The 6,677-nt window shown below is 43.3% G+C and overlaps 1 long non-coding RNA gene across 1 annotated transcript; it reads right to left on the bottom strand.

The window, feature by feature from the left end:
* Positions 1–643: 643 nt before the first annotated feature.
* On the bottom strand, positions 644–5,672 carry LOC130373630 (uncharacterized). Its single transcript, XR_008893535.1, has 3 exons — positions 5,412–5,672; positions 1,017–1,097; positions 644–873 (listed from the first exon to the last, which is right to left on the bottom strand). It is a non-coding gene; the product is annotated as an uncharacterized LOC130373630 (long non-coding RNA).
* Positions 5,673–6,677: the final 1,005 nt, after the last annotated feature.

Here is a 6,677-nt window from a genome sequence, read left to right as displayed (position 1 = left end):
TATCTCTCCAGCAAAAAGATGCATATCATATCATCCGATATGACAAGATGCAAGCATAATTTGCGCTCCGATATCAACAGGCCACGCATCAAAAGGGCATGCCATTGTGAACACATGAAATCTGCGGTGAACGTGGGTTTAAATACTCAAAACCGGGTTATGTTCCAAACTTAACCTGCGCAAAACCTGCTCCGACCAGGTTTGATTCAGAGCATATGTTTCTATAGTAACTAACATACCATGTTCATTTTGGAACGGAAAACATAGGTTTAACGCAAACCCTGGGTTAATTTACCCGGTTATGTGATAAAACCGGATTTGTGGAATACCCCACTGATGTAGGCCTACTGAGGCTGAGCGTGAACTTGGGGAGCTATGGTCCCAGAGGGATTCATTTACCATCAGCTGAATTAAAGATCAATCATGGTAACTAACTGTTATGGAACAGAACGTGGGGACCCAAGTGCTGAACACAGGAAGGCAGAGACGGAGTAAAGGGAACAGGATTTATTGGTAGGCAGGCGGGCAGTCAGACAGGCAGGGTCCAGTAACAGGCAGGCAGTCAGGCAGGCAAGGACTCGACGACAGGTGGGTAGTCAGGCAGGCAGGGGTTCGGTGGCAGGGGGAGAACTAGAGAGGAGGAGAGATGGTTACCAAGGGGTCAGGCTCAAGTTATTCAAGAATTCTGGTAGGACCGATACTAACTGGGTAGACGTAACGACAAACTGGCACCGGCTGATGGGAGATCCCCGGCTGAAGTAGGGAATGGTGATTGGTGATTGTAGACTGGTGTGTCAGGAGAAGGACCACTGACGTCAAGTAGCCAGTAGATGGAGGTAGTGGACCGCGTAGCAGGACACGACGTGACAGTAACTGAATAAGTACCGGAGGGGTTGCAGCATCCATCATCATGTATTCATCAAAAACATTACACCACAAAGTCAGGGTTGTGCTTGGCAAAAAGACGGTTTTAATGAAGGAAAATAACAGTGTGCCAGTAAATCATACTAGCGTACCAGAGGTAGCACGCAATGCAGCTTGGTCTCTGCAGCGATTGCCCTTGCACACTCTCTTGCTCAAACTGGCCTTCCTTCCTACTGCAAGACAAAAGCAGGCACATAAATGCCCCATCTGCAGGCCAAACCCCACACTATTTTTTATAAATATCTGTTAATACACGTATTCTCTAAATAAATAATAATAATAATACATTTAATTTAGAGGCGCCTTTCAAGGCACCCAAGGTCACCTTAGAGAGCATAAAGTTATCATTATTGCAGTATTCTTCGAAGAAAATAGTCCAATCCCGGGTTGCTTTTAACTCACTTTATTTGTTATAAAGTAGGCATGTTTCGGTATGGTAAACTATGAAGCTTAAAGGCACCCAGTGCAACTTTCGAGGCTTAAAAATAAACATTCAATTTCTAGTCTTTTTTACACGTAGTAAGTTTCAATAACTCCATACCATTACATACCGACATTTAAGCAGCAAAGATGAGACGTCGTTGTGTGGTGAGAACTGATACAAAATCGATAACAACAATGCCGCCATTTTCTTTATTTTTTGTAACCTACAATAAATAAAGAAGGCTTCCAGTCAATGGAAAAATGGCTTCTCCCCACCGGCGATTGTTGTTGTTTACGATTTTCTATCAGTTCTCACCACACAACGGTATGGAGTTATTGGTGTAAAAAAGACTAGAAATTGAATGTTTATTTTTCATTGAATGTTTACATAAAGTTGCACTGGGTGCCTTTAAGGGAGGGAATTGTATCTAACGCGTGGAGAGGAAAATACCGTGATGGCTCTCTGCCGTCTACCTAATGATCCCTGGGCTCTTCACTTTGAATCATCTGAGAGAGGATGTCAAGTGGGCGTGGCCTATCCAGTGGGCGTGGCCGGGGTGACGTAATGGCTTCGGCTTCTTCACCTATCTAAAGGTGCTGCCTTCTGTGGACGGAGCAGCCTTCAATAAGGTCTTGCTCCCCTTGTGGCTATGTGAGGGTAATGCAGCTTCTTAAAATACTTAACAATCCCTCCTTGGTCATCTCAGATGACCACACAATAATATTTTAAATCATAAACACCATTTACCACACCGAAAACATAGTCAAAGTAGGATAAATCCTCAACACCACCAACCGAGTGGGAACAACTCCATATTAGAGTAAAAACCACCACACAATACCACCATACAAGTCATATTAACAATACAACAATGAACATATATCCTGGTTATCATACAATCATATGGTCAAACAGCACACAAACAAAAGTATCCATAGAAATCCTAAGCTAATACTTTATGGTTATGTGCAACAAGGTCATAACATTTTCAACATGTGCAAAAGTAAAGTACAAAATTAGTTGCATAATAAAAATGTAAAAAATTTCTTCGCGGAGGCAACCGTCCTCTGCTTCGCGTCGGACGGTTCACGCCTCCACGTCGTCCATTAATTCCTGATAATGGACACCTCGTCGGGCATTATCCCTTACATATTGGATGACCTAATCTTCATTTATTCTACCTATTGCTCGCATTTGATGTTGTCCACACTTTGATTCACTCCTATGTACATCGCATACCACATCAAACGTGCATACGCCTTATTCTCTGCACAACATCCTATTGCGCCACCTTTTGTATACCACATCAAACGTGCATATGTCTTAGCAAAGTGAAGTAAAGTAAAACCCAGTTTTATCTTTACTTATTTGTCCCGGACACGTCCATTACTATTTCCAAAACAGTTTTTTTAGCTACGCAGGTCCCAGACCTAACTATACCATTACATGAACAGTATTTATTATTATAATTATCTAGTTTTTTGTTGGTCAACATCAAATCGATACATTAATTCAACCTTCTGACTTACTGACTTACTTGATTTCTCCCTGTGTGAACCCGTGATTGACAACTCTCCCTGAGCCTCCCCATGAGCCCCACCGTCACCACTCCCCGTGTGAGCCCGTGATTGTCAACTCTCCCGGAGCCTCCCATTGAGCTCCACCGTCACCACTCCAGAACCCGCAGGAACGATTAGTCGGTTGACGCGTGGCTCGGAGGCTCCCAAGGAGTGCCACAATCCTACGTCTTGACACCTGGTGCAGTTGAAGTGTGGCTCGGGGGCTCCCAAGGAGTGCCACAATCCTATGTCTGACACCTGGTGAATTTTGAGCTAGGTCAATCAAAACCGTCTAAACTAGGTAAGAGTCATCCAAACTCACAACAATTATGCACATCTGGGTATTGAATATATGGTGATATTTTATAAACAAAACAAAAACTGAACCTGAAAGAAAAATTCAGAAGTTATCGGTTGCAACAAATGTTATTGTAATTGAACTACAGCAGTTGAGCTAACTCCCGCCTGTGCGCCGGTTAAAACCATGTGTATGATTTATTAATTAAACATATTATTTTAGCAGTCTATTTGAACCATCCTGGTTCTCTAATATCCATGTGCATGGCACAACCACTGTCTATTGCACTCCTGTTTTGATACACAAAACGCATGAAAACAGACAGAAGGGCCCAGCAACCTTGAAAAACATTAATGTCTGTGAGTGTTAGGCATTCGTTACTGCATATACTTTTTTCCTGAAGAGAGAGAGAGAGAATATTAAGATCAATGCACAGAGGTAAAATGATCAGCGTTGGGTGGTAATGTAAACAATTAAAATGATGAATGCCGGGCATCCATCACTGCTTGGGTTGAAAAGGCCTGAAGAGAAAGAACAAATTTAGTATAAATGTAAACATTTACAGATCGTTTAAACTATTAATGTTGGTGAATCAAAAAACATTGATTACAACCTACACAAATATTTGCGTGTTTTGCCGATATCAACGAGGGACTGGCTCCCTGTATTTCAGCACCCAGACACACAGACCCCCAAATATACACATGACTAGGTGTTAGGGGTGGGAGGGGGCAAGGGGGAGAAAGAACAATAAGATAATACTTCAATTTAACTGACAATAGGAAGGGGTTTAGCCTCCTTCTTTCAGCAATATGAACAAGGAAGTGAGGGGAAGAGAGTGTTTGAAGGTAGATCCACGAAGGGGGTGCGGAGGGGGGTGTTGAACGGGACCTTAAGAGGGAGATGAAAAGGTTTTAAGGGGAGGGAGGCGTTAGAGGGGTGGGGTGGGGGGGTACTTGTGTGTAGGCGGCCTGGAGGGGGGGCGGTGGGGACTTTACGAGCGTAGGGGGTCAGGGGGTCTTTTACCTTAATAATTCATCGTCTTTAATAACAAAATACCAACAGACTTGAATGTAAAATGTAAGCATGGGTGGTATTAGTTTAGCGGATCGGCAGATAAGATGGTATTCACTCCGAACGTCCGCTATGGAGCTACTGCTTAGGAACACAGATCGTGCCGGTGTTTCAGTTCAAGTCGTGACCGTGTTAACTGGTGACCCTCAGCCGAATGCTTCGCTTGTTGTCGTGGCTACGCCAGATGTTCGAAATCGGGACCAGACACGTAGCTGTCCTTGCAAATGCCTCTTTGATTTGTTATTCAATAAAAAGTCAAAAAGATTCTAATCTCATTCGTTTTTGTAGTGTAATTGGAAGAAACTTGTCACGTAGAACCGTTCTAAGCCGAAATAAATGGAAAATTAATGTTTAAAATATGATACATTACGGGATTCGAATTCATACCATACCAAAACGAGTAAACAACGTTTATTCAGATCAACAAAGCATACCAGATCGTCCAGGGGATGATAGGGCTATCTGCAGGTATGCTTCGGTGATCTGAATAAACGTTGTTTACTCGTTTTGGTATGGTATGAATTCGAATCCCGTAATGTATCATATTTTAAACATTAATTTTCCATTTATTTCGGCTTAGAACGGTTCTACGTGACAAGTTTCTTCCAAATACACTACAAAAACGAATGAGATTAAAATCTTTTTGACATTTTATTGAATAACAAATCAAAGAGGCATTTGCAAGGACAGCTACGTGTCTGGTCCCGATTTCGAACATCTGGCGTAGCCACGACAACAAGCGAAGCATTCGGCTGAGTGTCACCAGTTAACACGGTCACGACTTGAACTGAAACACCGGCCTCAGGAAAGGTCAGAAGAATCGGAGGAGTGAAAGATAACTCTCGTTAATATACTATTTTGGCCCGATCTATACAGAGACCGATAGTGGAGGACTTCACCTCTCAACCAGTACCAAAAACGATTTAACGACGAGTACTCAAAACAACTCAAGTGTAAAGAATGGGGGAGGGAGGGCCTTCAGAGTTCCTTGCAACCGTTGATCTACACGTGTTGTTATGCTAGGCCTCTGGAGCAGCACGATCGGACGGTGGCTAAAACAAACTTACAATTAATTGTTCTTATAACCAATCCTATTTCAGATTTAATCTTTAAGACAATGAGTTCTACTTACCTCAGACGTGTGTGGCCTGTTGAAGTTGTTTTAGCGTCGCGCCCGCCGGGATTCTTGGGACTTTCTTCCAAACGTCGTGGGTCACCAAATTATTGCAGTATTCTTGAAGAAAGTTGTCCAATCCCGGGTTGCTTTTAACTCACTTTATTTGTTATAAAGTAGGCATGTTTCTGTATGGTAACTATGAAGCTTAAGGGAGGGAATTGTATCTAACGCGTGGAGAGGAAAATACCGTGATCTACTTCAAGCCCCCAGGCTTAGGCCCGGTGGCTCTCCGCCGTCTACCTACCTATTGATCTCTGGGCTCTTCACTTCGAATCATCTGAGAGAGGACGTCAAGTGGGCGTGGCCTATGCAGTGGGCGTGGCCTATGCAGTGGGCGTGGCCGGGGTGACGTAATGGCTTCGTCTTCTTCACCTATCTAAAGGTGCTGCCTTCTGTGGACGGAGCAGCCTTCAATAAGGTATTGCTCCCCTTGTGGCTATGTAAGGGTAATGCAGCTTCTTAAAATACTGAACATCATAAATCGTTTTTTGTGGAATTGTGGAAAAAAATTATAATAAATAAATAAAACAAAAACAAGACAAAACAAACAAACAATCAAGACAGTGATCAGTTAGACGTTGTGTGCGAGTTTGAACAGGTGAGTTTTGAGTTGTGACTTTAAGGTTGTAATGGTGTCTGACTGTTTTATGTGTGGGGGGAGGGAGATCCAGGGTGCCTGGGTGCTGAAAAGCTGAATGACCGGGCACCCATTGTAATGAGTCGTGATGTGGGGATACATAGTAGTCCAGCAGAGGTTGAGCGGAGGGAGCGGGAGGGAGTGTATTCTTGGAGGAGGTCGCAGAGGTAACTGGGGGCTAGGTTGTGGAGAGCTTTGTAGGTGAGGAGTAGGGTTTTGTATTGGATGCGGTAGTGTACGGGGAGCCAGTGAAGTTGGATGAGGACAGGGGTGATGTGGTCAGATGATTTGGTGCGGGTGATGATCCGGGCGGCTGAGTTCTGAATGACTCAGTCTGTTGATGAGTTTGGTGGGGAGTCCGGTGAGGAGGGCATTGCAGTAGTCTATGCGTGATGTGTAGGGGTGTTACGATACATTCGGTTCACGAGAACGAGATGAGACGAGATTTTAAGAAAACTACAATGACAAATTATATGACTGGACTAACAGACTTTTATTTAACCGAGTTGCACATGCATTTTAAAATGGTTTATTATAACTCTTAACATTCATGAAATACTAATGTTCATGAAAAACTAACATTT

Source organism: Gadus chalcogrammus, chromosome 20 (genome assembly GCF_026213295.1).
Source record: "Gadus chalcogrammus isolate NIFS_2021 chromosome 20, NIFS_Gcha_1.0, whole genome shotgun sequence".
Lineage (NCBI taxonomy): Eukaryota > Metazoa > Chordata > Actinopteri > Gadiformes > Gadidae > Gadus > Gadus chalcogrammus.
Note: the sequence above shows the minus strand (reverse complement) of the source record. Positions and strands in the feature narration are given on the sequence as shown.